The sequence below is a fragment of the Caretta caretta genome, chromosome 5, assembly GCF_965140235.1.
Source record: "Caretta caretta isolate rCarCar2 chromosome 5, rCarCar1.hap1, whole genome shotgun sequence".
Lineage (NCBI taxonomy): Eukaryota > Metazoa > Chordata > Testudines > Cheloniidae > Caretta > Caretta caretta.
In genome coordinates, this window is record NC_134210.1 from 110,518,136 (window position 1) to 110,535,093 (window position 16,958).

The window sequence follows — 16,958 nt, forward strand, 5'->3', positions numbered from 1 at the left end:
AGATGAAATTTGGGGACTTCATGTCACTGGTAGCAACAGGAGACTCTAACCATCAATAGCCTGCATCATATCAATCCTTTTAGGAGTGCTGTATCACTCCTATCTGGGTCATAATAATAGTTGATACAAAACCTCATGAAGTCCCTGCACCTTTGGACAAAAGTGAACTAGGGGATTGAGGGGGAAGACTGATATGTCCATCAGCCAGCTGTTGACAATGGGACAGGGAGGGAGCGAGCACTTTTGAAATCATCTTTGGCTCTTCCTAAATAACAAGGACCTGTTACAGACCAGAGGAACAATACAGTGTAAAACAGAAGAAATTGGTATATGCAAACAAGCACAGTTCTTAAAACAGGAAGGAGGAGAAGTAACCTTAAGTTTAAAGGGTGATTAGAGATAAAAAGGAAACCAAGAGTGAGACACCACTACTTACTGTCTATCAAACATTTCTAGTGTGCCTAGCACTACATCATCTAAGCACCAAATAGTTGAACAATTAAAGATTCAGGCTATTTGTGCAGTAATTTATATGTCATCTGCAGCAATATGTCTACAAGAAGCAATATCATTGTCAAATTCCTACCTGGCAAATATAAGTTTACTCCTTCCCCTCGCTCACCTCGATTTTTTTTTTTTTTTTTTTAGGTATGGAGATCATGCAGACATTTAACTGTATTAATAATGTAACTGTAGCTTAGAAATGAACTGCTCAATATGCTGGTAATGCTGATCAAATTTATTAGCCTGGACGACTAAAACAGTTATTGAACTGTTTCCCAGCACACAACCCTATGGTAAACTGAGGCAGAGTAGAAGATGGATTAGCCAGAAATTTCAAAGTGATTTTATAACGACTGGATTTGTTTACCACATTTGTCCTGCCCTTACACTCAAAGACAGTAAGGCAATTCAGAACTATAATACAATTCTTGGACTTAGAAGAACATTGTACAGAGCAAAAAAAGACTTACAAAAAGTATTTTACAATGCAACAAAGATCTGAGGCAAGAGCTAACAGTCCTACCTTGGATTTCAGTTATATTTTTGAAAAGTTTTCTATATGAAATTTTTAAAATTAAATAAGTTCAGTAGATATGTGTCATGGTATACAGTATCCATTGTATTCAGCATGTCTTGCATTCATTACAGCCATATTATTTTAGATTTGTCATCCTGCTGCTACTTCTGCCAAACTGTCAAACTAACTGCCCTGTGGCCAGTCTATTTTAGAAGAGACAACAGCCATCCTGTATTTTCTACTGATTAAAGCAAACTGTGGCCATATATAGCTCTTTAATCCAAATTACATTAAAAAAAAAAAACACAGACACTGAGCTGCTACTAAATCTTTCTTTCTCAAGGTTTTAGACAGACTTTGTTTAAGCTCAGTAGAACACAGCTTAATAGTGCCAGCTACTTCAGTGTTAAGTGTCAATTAGCAGCACACAGGCAGATATGTTTAACTGGATTTTTCAGAGTTGCATGTTTTTCATGCTGGAGACCTTCCACCTGGACAAGGGATATTTAAACATAGTATACAACAATTTGTTTTGACAGGTGTGTGGGGGTTTTTTATTAGTACTCAATGTAAGCTTTATGTTTTCTTAACAATAATTTTGTAGCTCATAACACTGAATTACTATAACACTGCAGTTATGTAAACTTCTGCTTGACTTCTCAAATGTGTGGTTTTTAATGTAGCTTCTAAACTTCCCTGAAAAATCTGATGCAACCTTAAGACAGAGCACGATTCTGGAGTTTAAAAGTGTTATTTTTACTAAAGTTCACAATTACTTCAAAGCCTTCAAATTCTCTTTTTTTCCTGGGAGGAGACAGTGCTATTGGTCATATTCCTTAAGGTTTCTAACAGCTGATCTCAGATATGAAAGTTGTTTGATGTCTTATAGCCTTTTACTTTTTAAATGCTTTTTTCATATTCAAATGCTGAAGTATGCCTTATTATGCTTTTTTCTTGAGCAGGCAGAAAAAGAAACTTGACAGTTAGTCATCATAATCCTCCTGAAATTCTGCAAGAATCTTTCGCGAAGTAATGTTAATAATATCCATTAAGAGAAGCAGCTCTAGAATTTTGCAGTGTGTTGTAACCCTCAGTCTTGGGAATGATTTAACAAATGTTTATTTGTAACACTTCTGCAATACAAAAAGGAATACTCATACAGTTTGTGCCATCCCACCTCTAGTTTAAAAAAAGGGGGGGGGGCGGCTTGCTCAGATTATGCAGAGTCTCTCAGATGATTGTTTCTTTGGATATCCTTGTGCTGAGCTGAAAGAGAATGCATGCTTGTAAATGTTACTCCTTTCAAATATTGAGGATACCTTGTGTCTGGTCATTTTTTGTTATAAAAAATATATACGTAGATAAAGTATCCTGCCTGGGGATGGCTAATCTTCTGTAATGTTTATTCATTAGAATTTATGGTTGGTCTTCTCAGCTTGGGTACTTGGCTAGAGGTAGAGAGGAAGTCAGTACTCTGAACAGCTCCACCGTCTGACCATATATTGTGAAGCTAAAGAGGGTTTAAAAAAGAGCCAGTGGAGCCTCTGTGTTTGAAAATGAGGAGGAATAACCCAGCTATACTGTATCACGATTCACCACATGCCCACTTCCAAGATGGAAAAGTTACATATGTGTAAGTAAATTTTACTTCTGTCTCTCTGTTCCAACCCTACAGAATTTACTTTTCTTCTCCACTCCGCCCCACGGACAGCGGGAGATATGGGGCACGCTCTCCCTATCTACTGCTCTCCACTGTAGTGCTGCAGTGAGACAGGGAGACTTCAGAAGGGGTCAAACAAAACAAGCAGCAGGATAAATAGGCTAAAGCAGTCTCAAATCTCTTCAGACTACTGTACCCCTTTCAGGAGTCTGGTTTGCCTTGCGTACCTACCCCCAAGTTTCTCCTCACTTAAAAACTACTTCCTTACAAAATCAGACATAAAAATACAAAAGTGTGACAGCACACTATTACTGAAAAATTGCTTACTTTCTCATTTTACCATATAATTAAAAAATAAATCAATTGGAATATAAATATTGTACTTACATTTCAGTGTATTGTATATAGAGCAATATAAACAAGTCATTGTCTGTATGAAATTTTAGTTTGTACTGACTTTGGTAATGCTTTTTACGTAGCCTCTTATAAAACTAGGCAAGTATCTAGATGAGTTAATGTACCCTCTGGAAAACCTCTGTGTACCCCCATGCATACCTGTGGTTAAGAACCACTGGGCTAAAGCACAACCTTGAGACCAGCCTCCGCTGGTACGAGTTCAGCACTACAAGTGAGAAAAAGTCCAAGTTTCTCCAGTTAAGCAGGGCCTGAAACTCACTACAAAAATTCTGCACCAGTCCAATCCAAGTCAGGAGCATTAGTGAAAGCATTCCCACATACTTCCCCTCATGGGAAAAAGCTCAAGTGGCACTTGTTTCTCTCTCAGCATACAGGCCCTAAAAACCTCTCTTTCCCACAGTGACTTGTTTCTCGCTTCTCCGACCCACTGGGGAGGGAATCCCAGCAGTGGTTATTCTCTCTCCCATCACTTTTCTGGGTTAGGGCTAAGCAAGCAAATTACTTGTGCCTGCCTTCCTATGAGTATAAAGAAGAGAAATCCTAGCATGTAGGATTCTACCGCTACACTTTAAATTATTGTGGAGAACAAGGATTGTAACCAGACTCTAAAGTATCTGCTACTGCATCCAGCCAATGGATAAATTGGCATGCTTTTTGCTTAATTGTTTAGCTAAATGCAATCAGTGTCCATCCACATTTAAGTTATCATTGTGCTCTGGTGGTCACTTCAACAAAACGAATGGAGCTGTTCACTCTTTAGCTAGGTCTACACTGTGAGCTAGGGTTGCAATTCCTTTGCTTGTGTACACATTCACACTAGCTCTCATCAAGCTAGCATAAGTATAAGTAGCAGTGTAGCCATGGTAGCACGGATAGTGGCAGGAGAGGCATGGGTGAGCCACGCCGAGTACAATACCCACCTGATTCAGGAGCAAATATGTGTACATGAGCAATGGAATCACACCCCTAGATGCCAGTGTAGATGCCACCTCTCAAAGCCAGTCCATATAGCATGTTTTATCACGCACCAACATGCTCATACCCTGCTCCACTTGGACATGTTACACCAACATCCCCTGAAAAAGGCAAAATTTGCTATGTAGATGAACTCTTAGAACTAGAGACATAGATTCATTGAACAGGCCAAGCTGTGTTTAGCACAAGTCTGGGGCCTAAGAGACGTGTCCGTAAGCCACTTTTACAGCTCACCACTCAGTCCTTAAAAGTGAATGTCTATGGCCATAAAAGGTCATTATAGTAGCCAGGCACTTCTTGACCACACTCCTTTTTGGATGGGCACATTTCCTACATAAAGGCCAATGGGAGGTGGCATAGGTGCCCACACATCCCGCTATAGAAAAGGAATCTCCAAGTAACTAGTTAAGTTGGCTTTAAGTCTTCTTTGTAATGCCAGGGCAGCACAGAGTAAACTTAATGGTAGGCAAATCTGACCCACTGTTCTAAGCTCTGTCTGGGCAATAGAAAAACACTTCAAGGTTTACGTGTAACTTTCCAAGTGAGATAGATTTTCATTTTAAAAAAAAGTTATCTAATTTCTAAAGATTATCCAACTTCTCTTCTCAGAGAAGTGCTTAAACTATCCCTTCAATATTATATTTTCCATTTTTCATATAGGAGTGTCCAATGTTAAGGTCCCTTGCAGTCTTATGATTCTATGTTTTAGTGGAAGACAGTATACAACATGTTCTCTTACAAGTTCACATATATACAGATGTCTCATGCAGATGTATACTTTCATCTACAGACCTCTTTTCCAAGTTGTTACACTAGTGAAATCACAACCTAAAAGACGACCAAATTCCGAATGCTTGGACTTCCAAGCACCAGCTGCTGTGTCCAGAAGTCTTACACTTGAGTTCTGGAGTGCTACACATACTTTCCAATATTAGTGTAGTTTTTAATCCAGCCATCTAGCTTCTTGAAAGCCTCTAAAAGACGGGCTTCAAAACCATAAAAACATCAGCTTCAGGAACATATAATTATTATGTTTTTGAGATAACAGCTAAAATACTAAGCGTTTCCTCACTATTTAGCAGCACCAGAAGAAGTATCGCCTTTTATATGCCTGCTTCCAAACCATGTCAAGGAAGAGACTGGAGCATGTAGGAAGCAAAGTTGTGAGGAACTGGTGCCTGGTATCTTCCTGCTTCCTGCATATATGGCACCCGAAGAAAATCTTGCATTAGATTTACCCTGGACTAGAGTAGGGAGAAGACATCTGCATTTTATACCTGGTCCTTAAAGTAGAACTTTCTCCTGTCAAAGCTTATTTAAGTTAGAATAGGCGGATGCTTCCTGTTGGTTAAAAAAAAAAAAAAAAAGATACCATATCCTGGGCTAATAATTTAGAGATGCAATAGAGCATCCTCAAGTTACTAGGAAATTAAATACAACAAGCTATGTTCACACAGTATTAAAGACACACAGTTTATTATTAAAAAGAGCCAGGAAACTTAACTTCTGACTCGAATCCTACAGCACTACAAGTCTGTCACATTCCACAAATAGTTATAGTTCACGCCCCAAAGACTTTCCAACATACTTCTCTGGAAATTAACTATTTACATTTGGGAAATAGCTGCAAACACATATCTAAGGTGGCCACTGTGTATTTAATTTAGGCAGGCTGCATATCACTCCCTTCAAGCTGGTAAGTACTCAAGTCCTGCATGTCTTCCTTCTTATTTTTGAGAAGGGGACATCTTCATCCACCCTGTTGAACAGAGAGGTGAAGCAGACTGGGCAGGAGAAAAATCCACAAACTTTTGCTGTTATTATCTAGATTATAGACTTTCATCAGTACTGGGTTTATAGAACAGCAACACAACTGTTTATGTTGCTATCAACCTATCTTTGCAACTGTAAAATAAATTCCAGGTACTTATTTATAGAAAGCAGCAGAAGTTGTGGAGAGGGATTCAGGATAAAGAATATGCAAGTGGGGAAAGTAATTCTAATATCAACATAACTCCATTTTTAAAGTTTGCAGTTGATTCTCTGTAACTGAGTTAATTTTTGCAAGCTTTTTTCCCCTTTTAGATTTAAAGCCTCTCAGTGATTGATAGGTGCCTTTGCATCCTTTAACAAAAAACAAAAATCTCTTTCACAACGTTTCTGGGCATATATCACGGCTTTAGATAACATTTTCTCATCCTTACGTATGAAAGTAAGTTTTGTACACAGACCCCAATATTATGAATTTTGAGACTATTAACATCCACCATTTTCTCAATAAAAAGTTTGTGGGGAAATAGGAAAATGATTGTGTTGTTTGCTCTTCACTAACATATTTACAGTCTGACTCCTACAAACTGTTGAAGCAGCAATCCCCATGCTTGTCAAACTAAGCCCTGGTCTACACTAGGAGTTGAGGTCAAATTTAGCAGCATTAAATCGATTTAACCCTGCACCCGTCCACACAACGACGCCCTTTTTTTCGACTTAAAGGGCTCTTAAAATCGATTTCCTTACTCCACCCCTGACAAGGGGATTAGCGCTGAAATCGGCCTTGCTGGGTCGAATTTGGGGTACTGTGGACGCAATTAGACCGTATTGGCCTCCGGGAGCTATCCCAGAGTGCTCCATTGTGACCACTCTGGACAGCACTCTCAACTCAGATGCACTGGCCAGGTAGACAAGAAAAGGCCCGCGAACTTTTGAATTTCAATTTCCTGTTTGGCCAGCGTGGCAAGCTGCAAGTGACCATGCAGAGCTCATCAGCAGAAGTGACCATGATGGAGTCCCAGAATCGCAAAAGAGCTCCAGCATGGACCGAATGGGAGGTACGGGATCTGATCACTGTATGGGGAGAGGAATCCGTGCTATCAGAACTCTGTTCCAAAAGACAAAATGCCAAAACATTTCAAAAAATCTCCGAGGCCATGAGGGACAGAGGCTACAGCATGGATGCAACACGGTGCTGCATGAAACTTCAGCTCAGACAGAAAGCATACCAGAAAACCAGAAAGGCGAATGGCCGCTCCGGGTCCGAGCCCCAAACATGCTGCTTCTATGATGAGCTGCATGCCATTTTAGGGGGTTCAGCCACCACTACCCCAGTCGTGTTGTTTGACTTCTTCAATGGAGGCAACACGGCAGCAGGTTTTGGGGATGAGGAAGATGATGATGATGATGAGGTTGTAGATAGCTCACAGCAAGCAAGCGGAGAAACCGGTTTTCCTGACAGCCAGGAACTGTTTCTCACCCTGGACCTGGAGCCAGTACCCCCCGAACCCACCCAAGGCTGCCTCCTGGACCCGCCAGGTGGAGAAGGGACCTCTGGTGAGTGTACCTTTTAAAATAATATACATGGTTTAAAAGCAAGCACGTTTAATGATTAATTTGCCCTGGCGTTCGTGGCTCTCCTGGATATACTCCCAAAGCCTTTACAAAAGGTTTCTGGGGAGGGCAGTCTTATTCCATCCACCATGGTAGGACACTTTACCACTGCAGGCCAGTAGCACATACTCGGGAATCATTGTAGAACAAAGCACTGCAGTGTATGTTTGCTGGTGTTCAAACAACATCCGTTCTTTATCTCTTTGTGTTATCCTCAGGAGAGTGATATCATTCATGGTCACCTGGTTGAAATAGGGTGCTTTTCTTAAGGGGACATTCAGAGGTGCCCGTTCCTGCTGGGCTGTTTGCCTGTGGCTGAACAGAAATGTTCCCCGCTGTTAGCCACGGGGAGGGGAAAAGGGCAGGGGCTAGCCACGCGCTGGGGGGAGGCAAAATACAACCTTGGAACGAAAGCACATGTGTTATGTATGTAATGTTAACAGCAAGGTTTACCGTGAAAGGGTGTACCCATTGTTCTATAAAATGGGTCTTTTTAAACACCACTGTCCCTTTTTTTTTCCTCCACCAGCTGCATGAGTTTTAAGGATCACAGGATCTTCTCCTTCCCAGAGGCTAGCGAAGATTAGAAGGTGAAAAAAAAAAGCACTCGCGATGAAATGTTCTCTGAGCTCATGCTGTCCCTCCCACACTGACAGAGCACAGACGAATGCATGGAGGCAGACAATGTCAGAGTGCAGGAAAGCACAAAATGACTGGGAGGAGAGGTGGAGAGCTGAAGAGAGTAAATGGCGGGTTGAAGAGAGGGCTGAAGCTGAAAGGTGGTGGCAGCGTGATGAGAGGAGGCAGGATTCAATGCTGAGGCTGCTGGAGGATCAAACTCTCATGCTGCAGTGTATGGTTGAGCTGCAGAAAAGGCAGCAGGAGCACAGACTGCTGCTACAGCCCCTGTGTAACCAACCGCCCTCCTCCCCAAGTTCCATAGCTTCCTCACCCAGATGCCCAAGAACACGGTGGGGGAGCCTCTGGCCTCCCAGCCACTCCACCCCAGAGGATTGCCCAAGCAACAGAGGGCTGGCATTCAATAAGTTTTAAACTTTTGAAGTGCTGTGTGGCCTTGTCCTTCCCTCCTCCACCACCCCTCCTGGTGCTTCTCTCCTCCATCACCCCTCCCAGGCTACCTTGGTAGTTATCCCCCTATTTGTGTGATGAATTAATAAAGAATGCATGAATGTGAAGCAACAATGACTTTATTGCCTCTGCAAGCAGTGACTGAAGGGAAGAGGGGGAGGGTGGTTAGTTTACAGGGAAGTAGAGTGAACCAAGGGCAGGGGGTTTCATCAAGGAGAAACAAAACAGAACTTTCACACCGTAGCCTGGCCAGTCATGAAACTGGTTTCCAAAACTTCTCTGATGCGCACCGCACCCTCCTGTGCTCTTCTAACCGTCCTGGTGTCTGGCTGTGCGTAACCAGCAGCCAGGCGATTTGCCTCAACCTCCCACCCTGCCATAAACGTCTTCCCCTTACTCTCACGGATACTGTGGAGCGCACAGCAAGCAGAAATAACAGTGGGAATATTGGTTTCGCTGAGGTCTAACCGAGTCAGTGAACTGCGCCAGCGCGCTTTTAAATGTCCAAATGCACATTGTACCACCATTCTGCACTTGCTCAGCTATAGTTGAACAACTCCTGACTACTATCCAGGCTGCCTGTGTATGGCTTCATGAGCTGTGGCATTAAAGGGTAGGCTGGGTCCCCAAGGATAACTATAGGCATTTCAACATCCCCAACGGTTATTTTCTGGTCTGGGAATAAAGTCCCTTCCTGCAACTTTTGAAACAGAGTTGCTGAAGATGCGAACATCATGTACCTTTCCCGGCCATCCCACGTTGATGTTTGTGAAATGTCCCTTGTGATCCACCAGTGCTTGCATCACTATTGAAAAGTACCCCTTGCGGTTTATGTACTCGCCGGCTTGGTGCTCCAGTGCCAAGATAGGGATATGGGTTCCGTCTATGGCCCTACCACAGTTAGGGAATCCCATTGCAGCAAAGCCATCCACTATGACCTGCACATTTCCCAGGGTCACGACCCTTGATATCAGCAGATCTTTGATTGCGTTGGCTACTTGCATCACAGCAGCCCCCACAGTAGATTTGCCCACTCCAAACTGATTACCGACTGACCGGTAGCTGTCTGGCGTTGCAAGCTTCCACAGGGCTATTGCCACTCACTTCTCAACTGAGAGGGCTGTTCTCATCTTGGTATTCTTGCGCCTCAGCTCAGGGGAAAGCAAGTCACAAAGTTCCATGAAAGTGCCCTTACGCATGCGAAAGTTTCGCAGCCACTGGGAATCGTCCCAGACCTGAAACACTATGAGGTCCCACCAGTCTGTGCTTGTTTCCCAAGCCCAGAATCAGCGTTCCACATGAACCTGCCCCATTAGCACCATGATGCCCACATTGGCAGGGTCCGTGCTTTGAGAGAAGTCTGTGTCCATGTCCTCATCACTCACATCACCACGCTGACGTTGCCTACTCGCCCGGTATCGCTTTGCCAGGTTCCGGTGCTGCATATACTGCTGGATAATGCGTGTAGTGTTTCATGTGCTCCTAATTGCCAAAGTGATCTGATGCTCTGTGCTTGCCATGGTATGGTGTCTGCACAGAAAAAACGCACGGAACGATTGTCTGCCGTTGCCCTGATGGAGGGAGGGGCAACTGACAACATGGCTTACAGGGTTGGCTTACAGGGAATTAAAATCAACAAAGGGGGTGGCTTTGTGAGAAACTGAATGGCCCCCTCAGGGATAGAACTCAAAACCTCAAGGACAGAACTCAAAACTGGGTTTAGCAGGCCATTGGATTTCACAGAGGGAAGGAGGAAGGGAGGAGAAAATGAATACAAAACGAATCTGGTCTATTTCTTGTTTTGAGCCACTTCATCTATCTTTATACATCTTGCTGGCAGCAGACTGTGCAGTACGACTGCTAGCCATAGTTATCTCCTGGGTGCTCGGCATAAGACGGTGCAATATGACTACTGGCCATCATCTTCTGCTAGCTGCAGATTAAAAAGACAGTGTACTGCCCGTAGGACTGAATCGCCACGAGACAAAACAAGGGACATGACCTGGCTGAGTCACTCCCATGTTTGCCCAGGTTCCCAGTTAAAAGAGCACCCAGAACTACATCGACGATGGCTACCAGTCATACTGCACTGTCTGCTGCCAAAAGGCAATAAACTGCTGCTGTGTAGCAATGCAGTACCACATCTGCCAACACCCAGGAGACATACGGTGACAGCGAGCTGAGCGGGCTCCATGCTTGCCATGGTATGGTGTCTGCACAGGTAACTCAAGAAAAAAGGCACAAAACGATTGTCTGCCCTTGCTTTCTCGGAGGGAGGGAACGGGGGCCTGACTATATGTACCCAGAACCACCCGCTACAATGTTTTAGCCCCATCAGGCACTGGGATTTCTACCCAGAATTTAAATGTGCGGCAGAGACTGCGGGAACTGTGGGATAGCCACCCACAGTGCAACGCTCCAGAAGTCGACGGTTGCCTCAGTACTGTGGACACACTCCACCGACTACATGCACTTAGAGCATTTGTGTGGGGACACACACAATCAACTGTATAAAAACGCTTTCTACAAAACTGACTTCTATAAATTCGACCTAATTTTCATAGTGTAGACATACCCTAAGCAATGTGGTGGGGGTGGAATGAAGAGAATGGAAGACAAAAAGGGCACATTAGACTCTCCTATTAAAAACAAAACAAAAAACAAACACTCATATGCATCTAACAACTTTTCAATTGCTTTATTATACAAACATCTTCCCTTCTCCTCCTCCCCCAATTTTGGTCAGACATAGTCCAGACAGATTACTCATTGTATTCAGCAAAAACAACGAGTCCTTGTGGCACCTGAGCGACTAACAAATTTATTTTAGTCTAAGGTGCCACAAGGACTCCTCATTGTTTTTGCTGATAGAGACTAAACACGGCTACCACTCTGAAACCTATCATCGTATTCAGAGATTTCATAGTTTTCCTACTATTGCATTTTCAATGGGCAAAGATTTATTTTTCCACTTCAAGATTTATAGGGCTACCTGGATTTTCTTCAACTTTCACAAGATTCTTTGGTGGAGAACATACATTGAAAACTTCAGATCAACAGAAGCATTTGGAATTGTGTGCCACTGAATGCAGGATTCATCGAATGAAACTGTTTTGCAAACTTTAGCCTTCACTAACAAATAAGTCCAAAAACCCTGAAGTGCATTTTCCATCTGTATTCCTGAACTCTGAGGCCATGCCTACACTACAAAGTTTGGTTAATGCAAGTTACGTCGGCATATAGCCACTGACTTTTAGATATTGCCTGGATGTGCGCGTACACTGGGCTGCTTGCATTGGCGCTACTGCACGAGTGGTTGGGTTGATGAAAACTGCAGAGCACATAGGGAGGTATCCCAGGGTGCTGCGCAACCCCATATGGCACAAAGTCTTATGGGATATTTTCCCATTGCTTTCTGGAAAACCAGCAATTTGCCCAGGGATTCCCACAATACTACTTTCAACATAGCATAGTGCTTGTTCTATCCCATAATTTTTGCATCTTTTTTAAAACTCCCACAGTACTGTATGTTGCTTTTTGGTCTCTGCCATCTCTCTAGCAGAAGCATGGACCTTGCACAGCTCAGCACAATTCTTATAACCGTTGTTAATACAGCATGTGTAATTCTATTGTACTTGCGTACCTTCAATGAGTATTACTACAACAGCGAGTGCGAGGAGGATGAAGAGGTGACGTTCAACCACAATGACTGGATACTAATGGACATAGTGAATAAAAATAGCATGTTGCTGCTGGCATTCCTGGAATAGCTATCCATGGTAGATTGTCACTTCTGGGCCCAAGATACAAGCACAGATAAATGGGATTGCACCATAGGGATCATAGCAATAGTGAAGAACTTTCAGATGAGAAAGGCCACATTCCTCAATCTGTGTTCTGTGCCCACCTCAGCATTCAGAGCAAGGAAACCAGACGGACAACTGCTTTGGCAGTGGAGAAGCAACTGGCAGTCACACAATGCTGGATTGCTATCGGTCAGAGGCTACTCACTTTGGAGTTCAAAAATCCAAGTGTGCAAGGCCATTAAGCATATCCTACTGCCCACGACTGAGACTTTAGGCAATGTGCAGGAAAGAGTAGATGGATTTTCAGCAATGGGGTGCCCAAACTGGGGCATAAACAGTACACACAGCCTTATTCTGGCACCATCCCACCTTGCTAGCAAGTACATAGATAGGTACTTTTCCATGGTTATGCAAGTCCTAGTGAATCAGTGAGGGTACTTCAATGACCATGTGGGCTAGTCAGGGAAAGTACATGATGCTTACATCTTTAAGAACACAGAACTTTTCCAAAAGCTGCAAGCAGAGATACTGTTCTTCCCCAGCTGGTGCATTCCCATTGACAAGGCTGAAAGGTTGAAATAGTGATCCAGGGAACCCAGCCTACCCTTTGCTTCCCTGGCTCCTGAAGCTGTACACTCCCCATCTTCACAGCACTGAAGAAAGATTCAACTAGCAGCTGTTGAATGTACACAGCTCAGTTGGCCTGGAGACAATGAATGAGACAGATGTCTTTAGCCTTCTGTAGGACTGTGGACTAGACCCTGAGCTGAGACACCCTGCCCTTGGAGGAGGCTGAGAGGAGCTGCTGGGATTGCCGTACACCACTTACCCCAAGGACACTGAGGACCTGCAAGCTACAGAGCCACACGAATGGACTAGGGTAGGAAGTAGCCCAGGGGAACCAGAACTTGGTCAGGTTGTGCTGTTGCAGTATGAGTCAATATGTTTTGGCAGGATCCTTGCTGACCCAATGGTGGGATCCCCTGCCACTGACAGGGGCCCTGGGCTAGGACCTGGTGAAGTAGAGTGGGCTTGGATCCCCCTAACTCCTTCTGTCAACCCCAATCCAAGCCCCTAGACTGTATGTGCTGTCTGCCTTAGCCAGGAGGTGAGGCTACAGACTGCTTAATTGCCTACTTTTCTGCCCCACCTGGAAGGCCAGAACCATTGACTGTGTTTGCTGTCTGCCTTAGCCAGAAAGCTAGGCTAACAACTATCTGATTGCTATTGCTCTGTCCTGCCTGGAGGGCCAGAGCCATTGACTGAGAGTAAAAAGAAAAAGAGTACTTGTGGCACCTTAGAGACTAACACATTTATTTGAGGATAAGCTTTTGTGAGCTACAGCTCACTTCATCGGATGCATTCAGTGGAAAATACAGTGGGGAGATTTTATATACACAGAGAACATGAAACAATGGGTGTTACCATCACTCTTGTTACAGCGTGTATGGTAACACCACTCTTGTTAGAGAACATGAAACAATGGGTGTTACCATACACGCTGTAACAAGAGTGATGGTAACACCCATTGTTTCATGTTCTCTGTGTATATAAAATCTCCCCACTGTATTTTCCACTGAATGCATCCGATGAAGTGAGCTGTAGCTCACAAAAGCTTATCCTCAAATAAATGTGTTAGTCTCTAAGGTGCCACAAGTACTCTTTTTCTTTTTGCGGATACAGACTAACATGGCTGCTACTCTGAAACCTGACTGAGAGTACTGTCCACCCTAGCCAGGAAGCCTGGGCTAGGGACTACAAATTAACTGTTAATTGCCTGACTCAGCAGGTCAGAGTGGCCCCTACATATGCAAAGAAACAGAGGACAGCACATGGTAAAAACATTTTAGCAGCACTTTAAAGGGGTGACATACTTTAAAAACACCAAATAAACAAACATTCACATTTAGGTATTAAAAACATACTACGATGTTTCATTCATGTTACAAAACATGTTGTGCATTGTGGTTAATCCTGTGGTAGCACAGTTCACAGCAGCACGCGTAGGGGAAAGTTCCCCTGCAACAGGAGAGAAACAAGGCCACCATTCCCAGAAATGTTTGGGAGAGGATTGCAGAGTACCTCCATGAAAGTTTCAGCAAGGTTGCTGAAGAGGATGAGAGGGACAGCCCTATTCAGGGGAACAAAGAACTCCAAGTGGTCCCAGCAGCCTAATCCAATGAGCCAAAGAATGGAAAAGTGGATGCCATCTTTCTTCCACCTCTATCGAAACTGAGGACACTGATCTTAAGTAGATTATGTAATTCTGACTATCCTACTATTTTTCTATATTGTGTGTTATAACTGTGTTGGCTCCAGGATATTAGACAAGGTGGGTTAGGTAATATCTTTTATTGGACCACTTTCTGTTGGTGACAGAAGATTTTGAGCTTACACACCTTTTGAAAGCTTGTCTCTCTCACCAACAGAAGTTGGTCCAATAAAAGATATTACCTCAACCACTTTGTCATACTAATTTTCTAACATTTTAAAGCTTAAGCGAGCAGTTAAACATCAGTGCCTTTGTTTTCTAAACTTGCAGATGGGACAGATACCATTTTCAAATGGGGAAAGGAGGAAGAGGAGATCTTGGGCAATGAAATGTAAAAAATGCTTATAAGGAACAACATAGGTACACATTTACCCAAGCTCCCTTCCCCTTTATAAGAAGGCTCATCTGTGCTTCCCTAGCAGAACTGCCTTGAAATCCTTGTGACTGTTGTGGTATGAGTAAGTAGGCTGAGTACAAGGCAGGCAAGGGGTTGGGGGAGGACAAAGAGTATGGTTGAATGGCAAAAGTCAAGGGGTTACACTAGATAGGCATACTTCAGAAAATGAAAGTGAAGCCAATAGAAAGGAACATGAAGTATTATCAAAGTTTAAGCTGGAATTCAGGAGGACTGAAAGGAATTAACCACACAGAAAGCTAACTTGGGCACCCTTGTAGATAGTTCAGTTAAAGCTTTTGCTGAAAGTCAGTGGGAATCACAAAAAGTAGTTAATATTGGAATGTTTAAAGACTGGAATAGAAAAATATTAGAAGAAAATGGCACATCCTCACCTGGAATAGTGTTCCATAATCTCAACAGAAGATACAGAAGACACAGAAGTCCAGAAACAGGAAATAAAGTAATCAGAAGACTGGAGAGGCTGTCTGAAGAGTGTGAAAAAAATTCAGACTATTTAGTTGAGAGGTGGCTATCCAAAGAACAGTATAAACCATAGGAATAGAGTAGGGTACTCAATTAAATTGAAAGGCAATATGTTTAAAACTAATGCAAGAAAGTGCTTGTTTAAAAATACAACTCATAATTGGCCTGCCATGAAATATCATTGGACCAAAGAGCTTAGCAGAAATCAAAAAGTTAGACATTTATTTAGATGAGAACACCTAGTATCACACAAGATAAAATAAATTCCTCCTTACTTCAGGGCATGAGCCAACCACTGACTGACAGGGAGCCTTAAGTAGTACTGCAAAAAGAAGGGAGAATAACAGAACCAAGGAGACAGCGCAAACCACAGCAAGACAGGAAACAAAAATTTGAAACAAAGGCTAAAAGCAGAGAAGTCCAAGGTGAGAATTCAGTGTCCGCCCCCCTGTCACACCAAATCCACCCCTGGTTACAGAACTATGCTCTAGAACTTCAGTTTTGTGTTTGTTTTGAAGTTGTTTCTAGCCCTCAAAATGTGAGCCAAATGAAAACCAATGCAGCGCAGTCCTGAACCAGGAGATTCCAGCAGCTCCCTCAACGCCTATTCTTATATGTTCATACTTCATGTTTTCACAAAAACAGCATGAACATTATATTAGTAAACACTCTCTGATGAAAGACATAATATTCAGGATTAATAGGGAAGATCCCCACTCCCCTCTTATTTTCCCTGTACCCACTTAGTACCTTTAAAGAGTAAACAGACTAGACTGTAAGTTATAAAAGCTGGTACTACAACTGTTATGGAGTAGCCCTGCCAATTGTTGCATTTATTTATTTCTTGGTTTGCAACGTTACTCTCTGTAGCTCCGAGATGCTCCGAAAACAGGAAAGTCTGTGCAAATTATCATTACTCTGAATAGTCAGTTTCACTAGTCAACAGACCTAAAAACAGGAGAGGAGGAAAGTTACTGCTTATAACAAAACTAGGTGCGTGACTCAGACAGAAGTGGTATTGTTTGCCCACGTCCCCCTCAGCCGCCTACAGAGAATGACAGGGGCAGCGAAACGCAGGTAGTGTCAGTTTCATCATCAAGTTTCGTTTCCCCGACTCCCTCTCTCCGGCTCGCGCTCCCGCTTGACAGCGCTTCTATGGCGCCGACCACGGCCACTGACAGAGGCGCCGACCCAGCCGCCGCCTCGTTACCCGCAGCGCCCTACGGAGCCGCCAGAGGAAGCGCCACATCCCCGGGGGGAGAGAGCAGGACGAACGGGGGAGAGGGGAAGCGGCAGCAGGGATGGATAGAGGGAGGCGGACGGGGGAGACCGAGCGTCTTAACAGCCCCTCCGGAGCAGGGGCAGGTCGCGGAGCAGCGCTGCGCTCCCCTGGGGCTGCCAGCTCGCGGCTTCCCCGCTCAGGACTCCCCGGGCCAAAGGGGCCGCCGACGTCG

The 16,958-nt window shown here is 43.7% G+C and overlaps 1 protein-coding gene across 2 annotated transcripts in view; it reads right to left on the bottom strand.

Moving 5' to 3' along the window:
• The window catches only part of TTC39B (tetratricopeptide repeat domain 39B), a 138,724-nt gene that overhangs the window by 121,301 nt on the left and 465 nt on the right, over positions 1-16,958 (bottom strand). The window lies entirely within an intron of this gene.